The 16,620-nt window shown below is 44.8% G+C and overlaps 1 protein-coding gene and 1 pseudogene across 15 annotated transcripts in view; one reads left to right on the forward strand and one right to left on the reverse strand.

The window, feature by feature from the left end:
• The window catches only part of Anks1b (ankyrin repeat and sterile alpha motif domain containing 1B), a 1,165,904-nt gene that overhangs the window by 1,062,214 nt on the left and 87,070 nt on the right, over positions 1–16,620 (forward strand). The gene's annotated exons all lie outside the window — the stretch shown is intronic.
• Positions 14,869–15,209, reverse strand: Ndufa2-ps4 (NADH:ubiquinone oxidoreductase subunit A2, pseudogene 4; annotated as a pseudogene).

Here is a 16,620-nt window from a genome sequence, read left to right on the forward strand (position 1 = left end):
CCCCTTTAAGCTCAATAAAGATCACTCAGGATCTGCATGGGGTTGCCCTCCACACCCCCACCCCATCCTCATGTTATATCCCCTCATAAGGACCCTCCAAAAGGAAAAGCAAGTGGTACCACTCACCACCTTGTCCACTGCCACATTCAATAATAAATCATAACGGAAGGGAACAGGAATGTTTAGGAAGGCCATACCAGACATGTACACACATAGACATTTATATAATTATCTCCTTTTATTAGCACTGATAGCATATCCCCCTCCCCAGTCCATTTTCTGTTGTAACAAAACAACTGAGGCTAGATAGTTTGTAAGTAGTAGAGGTTTTTTTAGCACTCAGTTCTGGAGCTTGGGAAGTCCAAGGGAGTAGCATGGAGATCTAGAGGGGGTGTTCATCTAGCATCATAACATGGCAGAGAGGCACCAAGGGGCAACATAAACAGATTTACCAGAGAAAGATCACTTCTACACCAAAGCCAACCTCATAATAACCCTTTAGTCCACGAGTAGGCTAATCCATTCAGGAAGGCAGAATCCTCGTGACTCATTCAGCCCAAAGTTTCTACTTCCAAATACCAGTAACATAATGGGAGATTAAGTCTCCAGCATGGGAATTGGAATGATACAAACCACAGACAGTATCGGAGAATCGGCTCATTGCGTGCTTTCTGTATATCCACGAAATTGGTTTTATCATCCCCACAAGTTCACAGATGAAGAAATAAAGCCAGAAGAGGTGAACATCTTCCCAACGACCCAAACTCTAAGCCTTACTTACGTCTTGAGTCTGCCTCACATCAAAGCCAATGTACATAGCTACTTCAAAAATAGGGAGAATTGATTAACATAGCTGATTGCACAGCTCCTAAGTATAACTTGTGGTAGATTATTTATAACTACACCGTATATGCATCATAAAATACAAGTAGCTTACTAAGCCACAGTTAATACCCAACCACTTCAACATGCGTCAGACAGAACATTGTTCACTGCCGACTCTCTTAACTTATATATTCAACCTTCCACTGAGCGCATGGACACCCTGTGACTCAGATCACAAGGCCATAGGCCAAAGAATAGACACCTCTAGAAAACCAGATCCGAAGCACAAGCCTACCACAGACCTACAAATATAAATCTTTTTTTCTTTTTTTAGCGATTTATTTATTTTACTTATTTGAGTACACAGTAACTGTCTTCATTCACACCAGAAGAGGGCATCGGATCCCATTACAGATGGTTGTGAGCCACCGTGTGGTTGCTGGGAATTGAACTCAGGACTTCTGGAAGGGCAGTCAGTGCTCTTAATCATCCAGCCATCTCTCCAGCCCTCAGTCTAAGTCTTAACAACCTGTGTTTTCTGAGAAAGATGATCAAGTGGCTTGTAGGAGCAGATATCCGATACTGAAAAAATCTCGAATGACTGACCGCCTTGTTAGGGTCCCGGGTTCACAGGGCAGTACAAGTTATTAAAAGAAAACAGGTAAGGTAGCGGAAGCAGTTTTGCGTCTTACAAGTCCTCGAAGACCTTGTTTCAAAAATAAATCATCGACCAAGGTCCAGTTTTGAATTTTGGGACCCCAATTTTGGGTCTCTCATTAACTACGTTTATTTTGTAGGCTTTTAAGGCAGAGCATGAATCCAAGTTGGACACAGTTAGAACTATGAGGGTTTTTTTTTCCTCAGTCTACATTTATTGTTTTCATCTAGCGCCGTGCTTACCGTTTGCCTGTGATGCGCATGGTTTTGACTCCACGCAGTTTTGGTGATGAGCCCTAAGGGACCCTTTTCAACATGAGAAAATTAAATACGTTCCAGGATATTCTTCTATTTTTCAAAAATTGGTGGTGGCTGGGCACATTAAGCAACAGCACATAAGCTGAAGCTCCCCGGCATGAACAGGTCAGCAAAAATCCGCGCCGGAAAGGAGTTTGACGCCGTAAATATGGCGGCTGTGGGCCGCCATCTTTCAAGAACCTTCTTCAGATGTCAACCAATACATCTGCTCTGGAGCAAGTATTTTGCAAGCAGGGTGTTTGTAAAGTGGCCGATAGTTTTTAGAGAGGCCAAAACAAGCAAACGTAATCTTATTTGTTTGGCATGAAATTGTTCGGTAGGAAATGAGTGAACCTTGAGTGACGGCCATTCCAGGCGACACCAGACAAGTCAAGCCACACCCCCACACACACCCAGAGGGACAATATTGAAATGTTGGTTTCTTTAAAAAAACACAGGAATATTGTAAGAATTTGTTTTCATTTCGATCCCAGGTGTAGGAGTGTGGTGCTGGTTCGGACTGTCCAAAGCAGCTGACTATGATTTGCCTGGGGCTCTAGCAGAGGTGTGGTTCTGCCAGCTGTAGACAGTTTCTACAATTGTGTGATGTTTGGAATTCTGGGGAGTTTTCAGAGGGTTTATAAATGCTAGGTTCCCCCGAGAAGGGTTTTTTGGTGGTGGTTGATTGTTTAGGGAGGATGGTTTCAGTTTCTTAGTAGTTGTGCTCAGAGAAGAAACAAAAGGAATGAAATTAGATTCTGGGATCTCTCCTTCCCCCTCCCTCTCTCTCCCCTCCCCCCTCCCCCCTTATTCCCTCTTCTTCTCCCTCTTTCTCTCCTCTCTTCTGTCCTTTTCTCTCTCCTATCTAGTGTTAGGGAGCAAAAGCAAGGGAATGAAGGGTGGCAAAAAGAAACCACAAGGTAGCAAAGACCAGCTATACCCCCCCCCAGTCCTGTTTCCAACATGTCTCTTGGAAGCCAACACCCTAGCAACACTAGCTCATTCTCAGAAGTGTATTCCTGGCCCCTAAAAGGTGTGTAAGAAATATGCAAGAAGCACAGTTGCAAGAGGTAATTCAGAATTACACTCTCCACTCCTCTAGGCTTCTCTTCCATGGCAAAGAAGGTGTGAGTGTTAAACTCTTTTAACAGATTCAGTGGCTTGCATAACCTCCTGAACCTGTTTCCTCAAGCCAGGTTTTGCAAAGCAGGGCATGACATCACCCTCTGTATAGTTGGGAAGACTCTAACTCGATGAATTATGCATGAAGCCGGCCCCGTAAACCAGTTGTATGTGACTCTTCTGCCATCTCCCTACATACATACCATCTACTCATTTTAGCTCCCAATGGTTTATTTCCCTGAGAGAAACTGAGCAGAGCAAGCTCAGTTCCAGAACCTTCTATGCCCTCAGATATGCAAATTGTTTCCTACAGTACAGTTTCCTGGAGTAGTTTCTATTCCCACCCCTGGAACATTCCTGGCTCCCCTAGCAGTCGCACCACCCACCGAATGGTTCGAACACTTTCCTGGTCTACTTTGAGCAACTGTGAATCCTTCTGTCTGTACAATTATTTTTATGTACCATGCATATTTAAGCAGGAGAACAAGCACCTACACTGGGGTTGAGGAGTAAGGATGCTTCTGTTCTCCTTTGTGCTGTGTGGGCCAGTAGGCTCAGTTGGTTAGCACGTCTTGCTCCTGAGCCAGAATTGATGGCCTCGAGCCACAAGGGAGCCAATCCACTCACGCATCCCTGGCCCGCATCATGCTGGAAGCCTAACTCTGGAACTGCATCCTCCACCACAGAGTAACTCTTCTAGTCCCTTCACAGTTGTTTTTACCAATGCCAGGTTTAACACTACTGGTTCATTAAAACAGCGCCCTCAAACACACTCCACTTACAAGGCTAGGTACAGGGCTGTATCCGTTAGATGCCCCATGCCTTCGTGAGGTCTGTAGTCTGATTTGGGTGGGAGGCTCAGGCAAGCAAACAAACATATGTATGCTTGTAAGTCCCTCAAAGAGCCATAGGAGAAGTGGCCATAACTCAGTAGCAAACGACAGCAAGAGGGAGCTGTTCCAAAAGGGTAGCTACCAGAGGTTTCTCCAAAGGAATGGATGTCCATGCTGAGACCTGAGTAAGAAATCACAGCCACGTGAAGAGAAAAAAAAAAGACAGAATGATGTCAGTGTTTACAGTGACACACAGTGACCCCTTTCCAGATGGACACTGTGAAATGAGAACATGACCACAGCATCTTCATGGTGCGTCTGCTTTGGGAACTGGCCCCGGGCACAGCACCACACTCTCCACAGGCCTTCTGTAGTGTTAGGGACTTTGCCTAGCAGGATGAAGCAGTATGTGTTAGTGTTTCCTCTCTGAAAACTCCTCCGAGTCCCCAGTAGACCTCTGCAGACACAAGGAACAGTGGCGAAGGCAGGAATGTGGCAGACTGACTCTGGAATCAAAACCATTCCTTACCCACGTCTCCAACTCAGTTTTCGTGCACCGGGGACATTGGCCGTCTGTGAGTTCTCTGGATCGTGCTTGGGTGCCTTAGTCTCCAATTCCCGTTATCCTTGGTCCTCCTTTAGAGGACTCTAACCGGATTCTGGATGCATTTCCTTCCAGTTTTTACATTACTTTGTTTCTATAGAATGTTTTGTATCATTTGTTCACAGGATTTTCAGATTTTTGGCTCCTCAGAATAACTGTATGAGGGCTACAGGTTTAGAATGCCAATGAAGCAAAGCTAACAAAAATTATGCTTTGATTTCTCCGCAAAGTACCTACCCCTGGGCTTTCTGAATATGAAACATACCGTATCTGAGTGCTTGTTTTGTTGGGGAAAACAGTATGGTGGAATCTTAAAAGCACGCATTTCGAGGCAGAACGGGAGTAGTGTTTGTGTGAGGCTGTAGGTTTTTCAGAAGGGAATAGTGCTCAGATCAACCCCAGCACTTTGTGCCTATGTACAGGCATGCTATCACTGAGCTGCAGTGCCGCCCCCCAAATCTGCTTTTCAGATCGGTTCTCTTCTACTCAGTTGACTATGCCATCTTGAGCCTCTGTTTTTCTCCATTAGAAATGGGGATAACGAAGCCAGGTTCAGAGGGTGAACAAGAAAAAGCACCAAGCCCCGCCCCCGGAGCGTGACGCGTGCAGCGCCTTTAACGCTGCCATCTTCCTTCAGCCATTCTTTTTCTCAACACGCCTCAGGGCTGAACTCAGCAAACGCAAAGAGTACTTACTACACAGAGCTTCCTCCTCCTCCTCCCTGCAACCCCGTTCTTCCTCCTTTCTCCTGGTTGCAGCATTTGGCAACACCATCCCAAGTTTCCAGAGTCATCCTTACACAGAACTCCCCCTCCTTCCCGCCTACATCCCATACTCACAAGCCCTGCTATGTCTACTGACGAGAGAGTTCTCAGAGCAGCTGTCTCTTCCCATCACCATTCATTTTTCATTCAACAACTACTTCTTGAGCACTTACTACACTCTGCCACTATGCAGGACACTGGGAGTGCAACAGCGAACAAAGCCTGTCCCTGACCTACTTTTCATTTACTGGCCTGTGGACATCCCCACCCCAATCCATTCTCAATATTAACACCAGTAGTATTGTAACAAGTCTGCTCTGACCTCCTTTTTCTTCTTTTTCCTTTTGGACCTCAGTTTCCCTTCAACATACAAAACAAAAAACAAAAAACAACCGCAAAAGCCTCTTGCTGACTATTTACCGTCTGCTCAACATCATTCCAAACCCTTTTTTTTTACAAGTTGTAGAATTTAAAGTTGAAGACCATGTTCCTTTGAGACAGCCCTTCATCTGACTTGACCCATTCTTGTAGCCCCCTGTCCTACCACAGGCACACATTAAAAACCCCTCTCACTAACATTCATTAGGGACTTTTAGGGCAGTAGCGCACGGGTACTCGATGCTCCTCTGGTCTTACAGTATCTCTCCTCCCGAAAGCTCCTCCCTTTCTTCTCCACCTGGGAAAGCTCAGAGACATCACTGAAGTGCCTCCAACACCAGGAAGCCATCTGCAGCTCCCAGAGGTCTCATCCTTCCCCCTCTGAACCTCCTGCCTTCAAACATCTGTCTGTCTACCTCCCTGCCAGGTAGACCTGGAGCTCTCCGAGGCCATCATTCTCTCTCATTTATTTCTGAGTGCCTCTCGGCAATTTAATACTGCCCAGTGGGTGGTGGGGGCATGTTGTTGAGTGGATGAAGGAACGAACGAAACTTATTTATTTGTTCTCTACCAAGGAGTGATTCTCAGAATGGAATCTACCAGAGAAAACATAGATAATGTAGAGTGGACAGAGTTCTGCCAAGGACACAGTGCCCAACTTTTACTCACCGTACTGTGGTTCTCTAATGGGCTTTTCTTTCAATACCTGGTGTGTTGAGCATCAAAGGAGGTAGAATCTGTTCTTCGTGAGATTGGGTGTTGGCTGTTCTTGGTGATGTGCACATAGGTAGATGTGCACATAGGTAAATGTGCACAAAGGTAGAGTAGAGAGAACCATCACCCCTTAAATATTGTCTCTCTCACCTTCGTCGTTTGTATTATATAGAAAATGACTTGCAAACAGAGCAGGCCTTCTGCCTAAAGCTTAACACAAGAGCAAATGAGCCACCTGGATTAAGGATGTCTGCTAAAGGAAGGGCAGACGCATAGAACTGCTGCCACTTGAAATCTGAATTATCCAGTCTTCAACAGCGTCTGGCTGGAGGAAACAAGACATTGGACCAAGAAGTATAGCAACAAGAAGCTACCCCACGTCCTGAGGTGCAGGCCTGCAGTGACTAAGGGTCAGGTGATACTTGATGAAGCTTGTGAAAGCCGCCTCCCCCCACCCCACCCCAACCCCTTTCCTTTTTAACTTAAGGAAAGTGGGCTCAAATAATAAGCACTTAATGGAAAGTCTGTCTCATTCAAAAGTCAGTTAAAAAAAAAGAAAACTTCAGGAATGATAATTTAATCATCAAGTAAACAGAGCCAATCAGACAAAACCAGTTTATCCTATGGTCTTATCGATCAGTTCAGCTCCTTCAGCTTCCTGACAAATTGCTTGTCAGTCAGTGCAAAGTAACCAGAGACACATGTCTCTCTGACCTTGTTTATAGTGAGGCAGTAAGCTGTTGCACCAGACGAGCCTTTCGAACAGGTTCTGATGCTAAAGATCACTCTTTATTTTAAGCTATTTTATATTGGAAGAAAGAGAAAGATGACAGTAAAAGAAAAGGAAAAAAAAACCCATAAACGCATGTTGTGCTGCATTCCAATATCCAGATAGTCTTTTTCAGCTTCACTAGAGATTTTGCAAATACCTATAGAACATACATACGTACATACATACATACATATATATATGTGTGTGTGTGTGTGTGTTATATTACACTTTATTTAATCCCTAACTAGATGAAGAAATATTTTTAAATCTCAAATTCATGATTTAAATTATTCAGTTTTTGTTTTGCTCAAATATAGTCTTTTTTTTAAGGAAACAAGAAAGAAGCCATACTTATGTAAGCCTCCAAGTACCAGCACGTATTAATAATGCTTGTGTCTTAAGAGTTGTATTTGGAAGGCGTAGCACCTCCCCCACCCCGGCCTGCTTAATTAGCCTTTCTCCTAGGCAGCCTTTCTGGAGAGACAGTCCAGCTAAGGCTCCTGCAAGGATTTCTTTGTCTTCCTGTGGTTTTCTCACAGGAAGCCTTCAACACATTGTGTCATGTTCATGAGATAGAAATATCATTTTTAATGAAGCCTGATCAGAGAGAAAGCTAAATATAAAAAGACGCCAAAAAAAATGCTATGGAGAGGAAGCCACGCTCATCTCAAAGAATTAAAATCTGAGAGCCATTTATCTCAGAATAATGGTAGTAAATTCTTTAAAGAGTTGAGATTGCAGGGCTGGGGAGATGACTCAGTGGTTTCCAGCACTTGCTGCCCTACCAGAGGATCGATTCCCAGCACCTATGTCCTGTGTCTCCCAACTGCCCACAACTCCAGTGCCAAGGGATCAAACACCCCCTTCTATCCTCAAAGGGCACCTGTGTGTGCGTGCACACACACACACACACACACACACACACACACGTAATTCATATTTTAGAAGTGAACTTTGGGGTTTAAATTCTTGACCAAGAGTCACGAATTACTTGAGTTTCAGATGATTTTAAGCCTGGATGGTAAAAATGCTATGGTCAGTAATGTGGTATGCGCCCTGTGGCCTTCTCATTGCTAACCAAACCTTTCATTGACGTTCAGCGCCCAGTGTGTGAATGCCACTAATTAATTAGCAGTAAGCTCCATGAAGTGTTACTCTATGACAATGCAAGCATAAATCACCAACTTTTCTTCCTATGTTGTTGTTCTGTGCAACCCACTGTCACTATTGTCCCAAAGTGAACGGTGAGTAAGTCGTCTCACTGTGGAAGGCATGTAGCTGATGAGTTTAGGGACAATCGGATGTCGGACTTCATCTTTTAAAATCAAACGCTACATCAGTGTGCATTGAATTATTTTCATTGGAAACTTGCAAACTGTCATTGGCTGTACTGGCAAGTGGGGGCTATTGCTTTACCGTGTGATAATCCAGCCACTACTTCTTAGAAACCGATGCTTCTCTTTCTCACGTTGTCCGTGTCGGAATCGTAAGTTTGGCCAGTAAGCTCACAGGCTGATGCAATCTTACATATTCCTTAGGATAAACATATATTAAACACAGGAAACCCATTCGATCCAGCAGTCTTACTTCTGGGTAGTTAAAAGGTTTTAATCGAGGTCTGGAACGGGCACCGGCCCTACTCTAATCACTGAGGCAGTGGTCAAGATAGCCAGGGTGTGGAAATGACCTCTATGCCCATCTGCAAATAAGATTTTGAAGTGTCCATTTGTGTACACAATGGGGTGTTTTTTCCACCCTTCAAACAGAAGAGCATCCTGCATCTGCACAAAAAAAAAAAACCTAGGTTAGTGTGGAGGACATTACACTTAATAAAATAAGCTAGGCAAGATGGCAAGTGCCACGCGATCTCACTTGCATGTAGGATCTAAAATAGTTCAGCTAATGGAAGTAGAGGTTGCCAGAAACTGGTTGAGATGGGGAGATTCAGATGGGGCGGTCATGAGGCACAAAGCGTCGGCTGCACAAAGCAAGCAAGTTCTAGAGATGTACCATACAGTGTGGCTCCTGTCTCCGACAGTGCCATATTGCATACCTAAAATATGCTAAGCAGGTAGTTCTTGCTAGGATTCTGTACCACCCAAAAGGGAAACGCTTTTGGGGACAGAGGAAAACTTTGGGAGGCGGTGAATATGTTCACATCATTGGTTGTGATGCTGATTTCACCAAGACCTGTTTATGCCCAAATTCACCAAGTCATACAAATTAAATATGCGCAGCTGTGTTCTATGTATTTTTTCACGCAACTCGACTGATATGATAGAGTTGCTCAAAAGTTCTGCTGCTTTGAGATTTCGTTGGTTTTGTATGTTTTGGTTTTAAGCAGCCTTCTACTGTGGTTTAAGGTAGGAATACGGTGTAAATAAGGCTCATTTCTGCCTTCCAGAAGGTTCAAACCTCAAAAAAGAAACCAGGACACTGTCCGCCGCAGTACCACCTATGACAGGTAGGGGGCGGATGGCAAAGGGCATTGATAACAGGTTTCATTCCTCACAGAAGCACTATTTGAACCTGCTCGTGAAATACCCAAAGGCATCTAGAGGTTCCTCGGAGTAAGAAGGGATAAAGGTCATTCCAGAAAGGAGACTCAGGAGGAAGTCCACTGAGTCACTGAGAACCTGAAGGAAGCTGGGGTGATGGCGCATACCTTTAATCCAGCCCTCAGGAGCCCAAGAAGGTCTTTGAGTTCATGGCCAGCCTGGTCTACTCAGCAAGTTCCAGACCAGCCAAATCTACATAGTGAGACCTTGTCTAAAGAGTGAGCATGAGGGAATTGTCACCCTTGGTGGTAGATGAAGTGTGTTAGCCTTCAAAGCAGCCCCACCTCCCCTCCATGATGCCTTCCCTCCACTTATTAATGAGACAGCGGGCAATGGAGATTCTTAGCTTACCCACCACACATCAACCCAATCACTTGTCACAGCTGGCCGCCTCTCCCACCAAAATGGAACCAGCACTGTCAGCAGCCAGTGGCCTTCCTTCCATCTTTATAACGACTCCATTCTCCAGCTTGACAAATCATGGCTGGCCTAAGCCTAGGCAAAGAAGGGAAGAAAAATAAAAGGGGCTGCCTCCTTCCCCCCACCCGAGGACCGCCTACTGCCGTAGAACCTCTGTAAGCTAGAATTTTATATCACTGATGTCAGCCATTGCTTTTAGTACAGGCAACGGTGACAACCAGCTGCTCCTGAGAATTTATTTACCAAAGCAAGGGCAGTCTCCCAGAATACTTCAGAGTCCTTACTATTCTTTGTTGCAGCACTGTGGCCCAGAGACAAATGGTCTTCCCGAGGGGCCCAACTCGGATGCAGTGCAGTACTCCAGATATCCAGGAAAATGCTGCCCCTAGACAAGAGAGGAAGAAATAGGAATGCATCTTCAGAAAGGGTTGTAAGAAGGGCTCCAGTGACACCCAGGAACATTTAAACCATAGTACGAACTAATTAAATAATTGAATTAAATGAAATTTCCATGGATTCCAAGTGCATATCATTATAGTGAAGTTACTTAACACACTACCTAATTATCTAAAGGTAATTGAGATTTTCTCATGTAAATATGCATCCCTGAACTATTAATGCAGCCCCAGAAAATTGCCTTCATTTTTGAGAAGTTTTAATTATCCGGGTCTCATTACTGACAGATGTGAATTCCAGATTGTTCTCAAACATCCCTCTACCTTCTCCTGGCCAAAGCCTCCTGTTTTGGCAGGAAGCGTCTTGGAAGGTAATAAGCAGAGAAAGACAGACCGACAGACTCATTTCTGGGGTGTTTTATTTGGGGATAAACTTGGGAGGATTCAGAACAGGCTGTATGTAGTATTCATCCACTCACACAGAAAGTGTTAATTCACAAGGCAAGCACCCAGTTTACAGCTACGTGAGACTCTCAGGGAAGCAACAACTTTTGATCAGAATGGGGACGGGAGCGGGGCAGGAGGGAAGGCAGGCGCAGTGCTAGGTATTTCTTTTAAACTGTCTCCCCTAAGCCCCACGGAATGCTGGGAGAAATGTCAGCAGTGTGCGCTGAGGAATAGGAAGAGAGCGCATTCTGGAAATCAGGACCGTGGACAGCAATATCCCCCGACACCGCCCCTCAGGCTCCTGAGGATGGATGTATCCATTCCTCAAGTGTCAGATAATTAGCAGCCTCATCAGGCTGAACTAATGATGTAAACAAGATGTCTTATAATATCATCTATGTCTGTGACCCTTGCTTTTGTACCTTCCTCTAAGCCTCTTCCTGTGTCCAACTGGAAACCAGGTATTTCTTTTCATTGTTGGCAGAGGCCCACCCTTCCCATTTCCACCCTGCACAGCGACTCCCTCTGGAGCATAAATGTCATTCTCCATTTGCATTGCCCTGGTCCCAGCTCTACCTTCTTACGTGTTGAGGGGATTTTGACTTTTGTATTGACCTATTACCATATTAAATATCCTTCACAGTTTTGTGTCATTGAAAAAAAAATCTGATAAGCGTTCCTCTTATGTCTACTTTGATGCCATTAATAAAAAAAAATATTGAGTGAAGCAAAATCCGGGGCCACAGCCTTGTGACATTCAATCAGCAGTCCCTCTACTGGTTGTGACAGAGCCATCCATCAAACCTCTTGGATGGAGCTGTACACCCAGCCGTGAATTCACTTGATTTTTCACTCACGGAGCCCACCATGTTCCAGAGAATGTGAGACTTCATTAAATGCTTTATTGGGAGCAAAGACGCTACATCTCTGATGCTCTCAGTCTGTCAACCTCTCCTGATGTTCTCGGTCTGTCAACCTCATACTAATAACCCTGTCCAAAAGAAGAAGGAAATTAATGTAGTTCAGCCAAACTTATTTCTAATGAGACCGCTGAAGTCTTGAAAGGAGAATGGCTGTTGATACAGAATGGCTGGCAGGGAACAGGGCCAGGGCCAGCCACAATGTTGCTGTGGGCTGGTTGTGTCTTCACATTAGTGAACCCACCAAGTTCAAGGAGTAGGCCTAGCTCTTCCAGTTCGGCTTAATCAAAACACTGATGTTATAGTCTGCCAAGTTCTTAGGCACCCTGCTAAGAAATCAGTGCTACTTTTTGTCACCTTCCTTGTGGATGAACTTGAATAATGCTGAGAGGAGTTAAACAGCTAAAAATCGTATATCCTTAGTATCAGAACCATGACTCACACCCAAGTCACCATGACTCCAAGACCTGCTCTTAATTACTCTGTCCTCCATGAAGAGCCTATGCCTCAGGGGCGTCGGTTTCATTTGATTGAAGAGAGAACAAGGACATGCCATGCCTTCTAGTCTGTCAGTGTGTGGTAGGAGGATTGCAGACCGGGACCAAAGCCTCCAGCACAGCTTGTCTTCAATGTGTCCTTTCCTAGCTTCTGGTATCCAGAAGCCTGGTTTCACGACGCTTCTTGCTAGCATGGTGAACATAGTAGGAAAGGAATTTCTGGGGGTGGGGGAGTCACTGGGCTGGGATCAATCTGATCCTTGATGAAATAGTCCCTCTGCCTTAGGGGAGAGAGGCTGCCCCAAGTTGCCAGTGAGCTTGCTTATTCCACACTGGGTCTCTCTTAACCAGCAACACTGACCAGGCTGGCTGTTCTCACAAGCTTTACCACTGCCTCCCTCCACCTCCTGACATGCACTTTCTTTGTTTAGATGGATCAGATTGCAGTCAGTTTTCTGTCCTCTCCCAATGGCTTTTTCTGGACTAAAGAGCCACAGCGACTCTATTTACTCTGTCCTAGGACTGGAGGACCACCTCATTAGCACCACCGTAACCCTACAAAGAGAACCCACATTGGCCTCAGCAATCATCACACCCTTCAAAACTACACCCACCACACCTAGAGAGAATAAGCATTTTTTTTAACCAAAGTACACCGGCTTAGAGGATTAGCATCCCCAGAAATATGCCCATATGTGAGTCATCAGTGCCAATTTACTGCACACACATAACAAAAAACATTCTCACCATCCATTAGCCTCCAGCTAAACAGCACAGGTTCCTAGCACAAAGCCACCCTGTAAGTCACAGTTCCCTTAATTCGCTTAAGATGCAGTGAACGTAGAGTAGCTTGTATTTTATCCAGCAGATAAGTGGCGTACTCTAGAATTACAGGGGTCTCTCTGGAGCAGCCTGAATTGTATCTTTGAGAAATGGCCTCATTTATACTATACTTTCTGAATACCGTACGCACTCTGCCAGTGTATCTTTTTCTTATGTTCTCGTTTTGAGCCCAGGCTTTGACAGCTGAGCCATCTCACCAGCGCTCTCAGTAGTTTTTCCTCTAACAGCTTTTAGCAAGCAACTTAATTACGGATCATAAAAAAAAAATCACCCATTTAACTACGCATTTCAACACATTTCAGTAAACATGCTCAGCTGACCAATTGCCAACCGTCCAATTTTAGAACACTGAACATCACCAAAAAGTTTAACATGCCTGCTGGAGATCAGTGGCTGCCCCCATCTCTACACCAGGCAACTACACCACCAGGCACTGAACCTGTTTCCAGTTCTAAGCCGCTAGGAATGTCATTTAGATGTTTATTACAAGTCTCTGTGTGAAGTTGTTTCCATTTCTCCTGCTACATATTTTTTGTCCCCCAAAACAACTGTCATCCTTCATATTCCAACTGTCAGTATGTGGGGTCCCCGGTTTACCGGCACTGGGCGTTGTCTGCCATATTTAAACTTTAGTCATTCCAATGGCTGTTTAGTTAGTGGTTCCCTGGTTTTTGCTATTGTGTGCCTCTCCAGGAGTTAGGGAATGGTGTTGGGTGACAGTGAGAATGATGCAAGAAAGGAAATTATAAGCAAGTTTTCACTGTCACTACCCAGGGGTCCTTTCCCATTCCTGAACGTGTCCTTGAAACTGATGACATCTACTCAAAGCACATTTTAAAAACCCTCAACATTCTTTCCCCCAACATATATGAGCTGAAATATGGTGTCTAATCCTCACATACAGTCAGTCATGTATGGACTAAGTACAATCCAGGGATGTGTTTTGAGAACCTTAATTTTAGCTAGCATTAGATAGATATATTTTTAACCCCTCCTACAACAGATTCTTATCAGAGCTGCCGACAAGAAAGAGAATTTACAGGATTGAGTTCATTGCCCCCTTTCACTCTCTGACCTTGATGGGAGGTGTTATATACCCCACTCAGGTGACTGAACAATGAGAAGACAGGCAGCAAAAAAGGCCATTCCAAAGCCAAGAATTGAATAAACCGCTCCTCGATTGTCTCTTAAAAATTCAGTTTCTCCTAAAAGCTGCTCTTCGCAGGCAGGGGTGCAGCCTCACATTTTGTTCATTTTGTTCTTTGTAAATCTATACCCCCAGACTCTGGTGACAGTAATTGTATTTTCAACTGAGACAGTCAACCATGCAATACAATTGATCCCAACAAGTTGGAAAACACCCCAGGTAGCTGTAAAGCTCTCATGTCCGTAGCAAATTGAAGCAAAGCAATGGCTGCCCTGTTTCATCAGACACGGGGCATTTTGTGCATTAATAAAAGTGCAGCTTAGCTTTCAAATGCCATTAGCGCACCAACATCACTGCATCCCCAAGACAGCTTCCAGCTTGGAGCATGACAACATCGCCCATCTTCTTGGTCTTGGTCTTGGTCTTGGTCTTGGTCTTGGTCTTGGTCTTGGTCTTGGTCTTGGTCTTGGTCTTGGTCTTGGTCTTGGTGTTGTTGTTGTTCTTCTTCTTCTTCTTCCTCTTCCTCTTCCTCTTCTTCTTCCTCCTCCTCCTCCTCCACCTCCCTCCCCCTCCTCCTCCTCTTCCTCTTCCTCCTCCTCATCCCCCTCCTCCTCCTCCTCTTTCTTTTTGTACAGCGTAAGCTTTATAAGGACAATAATAGCACATTTCCCCACATCGTCTTCAGTCTAGTAGGTTCTGGTGGGCTTGCTCATGGTCCTCAGCGGACACACTTCAGGCTTTGCCACTTAGCACCTGCTTCATGTCTCTGGTTGCCTCATCAGCACTCAGATTGTTCAGAGATACATTAAAGCGGGCCCAGAGCTTGGGCTGCACCTCCGAACGTTCTCAGATTAGAATGGGCAGGTCGGGGTACGCCTTCTTCAGCTCAGCATACAGTTGCTGGATGAAATTCCTCACACCCTAGCTGCCCAGGCAACGCTGACATGAGAATGAATGTGAATCTCACGCAGCCCCAGCTTTGCACTGACCACTCGGCTAGCAGCGGCGGCCACCATCTTTGCTTGCCCATCTTCTTTTTAAACAAGTCTTTCCTGTGTTGGGCCTGAGCAATGCAATCCAGTTTTTCCAATGAAACCCTAACTTGGGGCAAGCTGTACTTAAAAGTAACTTACAGGGAAATTGGAAACTGATTGGTTGGTTTGTTGTGGGTTTCTCTTCATCTTCTGGAATAATGTTTATGGTAAAATATAATCATAAAATTGGTACCTTCATCAAGAGGTATTTCAGAGTGCTTTACAAATAAACCTAAGATTCTCATTGATTACAAAGAAGGCTTTGTACCTCCAAAACCCTTAAATGCTCAGAGGCAATTATACCATTAGGTCTCTCTTTCTATGAAAAGATTATTACATTTCCCCATAATCAGTATTTCCTGTTTATTGAGCCAGTCTGTATTTAGAAGCACAGTGTTCTTGCTCTCTCTTCTATACTGCCCTTTGCTCTTTCCAGAGCTGTGTAGTCTGGAACTCCTTTTCTTCCTGCAGGTTAACAGAGTTGTGGTTTTTAGGTGTCTGTCCTACAAACTAATATTGGACAGTATGATGGCTTGCATATGCTTGGCCCAGGGAGTAGCATTAGAAGGTTTGGCCTTGTTGGAAGAAGTGTGTCACTGTAGGGGTGGGCTTGGAGACCCTCCTCCTAGCTGCCTGGGGAAGTTCAATCTGTTCCTGGCTTCCTTCGGGTGAAGATGTAGAGCTCAGCTCCTCCTGCACCATGCCTGCCTGGATGCTGCCATGTTCCTGCCTTGATGATAATGGACAGAACCTCTGAACCTGTAAGCCAGCCCCAATTAAATGTTGTCCCTTATAAAGCTTACATTGGTCATTGTGTCTGTTCACAGCATTAAGACCCTAAGACAGGCAGCTACTTAATAGTTTTTGCTTCTTTATTTTTCTCTTATATATTACATCTCAACCACAGTTTCCCCTTCCTCCTCTCCTCCTAGTCCCTTCCCCAACACCTCCCCTCTCCCCCAGATCCATACCCTCCTCCTTTCACTTCAGAAATGGGTGGGCTTCCCAGGAATAACAACCAAACATGGCATAACAAGTTGTAATAAGACTAGGCACATTCCCTCATATTAAGACTGGATGAGGTCCCAGTTGGGGGTGGGGGGTGGAGTCCCAAAAGCAGAAGGAAGAGACAGCCCCTTGCTCCCACTGTTAGGACAAGAACACCCACAAGAACACCAAGCTACACAACCAAAACAAATATGCAGAGGACGTAGGTCAGACCCAAACAGGCTCCCTGATTGTTGGCTCGGTCTCTGTGAGCCTCTATGAGCCTTGATTAGTTGATTCTGGGGGCCATTTTCTTGTGTAGTTAATAGGTATTATTTTGAAAGGTAATAAACAAGGAAAATAGAGTTCAGGTTTTGTAGAGGAAAGAGCGAAAGTCAAGAGGAAT

Source organism: Rattus norvegicus, chromosome 7 (genome assembly GCF_036323735.1).
Source record: "Rattus norvegicus strain BN/NHsdMcwi chromosome 7, GRCr8, whole genome shotgun sequence".
Classification (NCBI taxonomy): domain Eukaryota; kingdom Metazoa; phylum Chordata; class Mammalia; order Rodentia; family Muridae; genus Rattus; species Rattus norvegicus.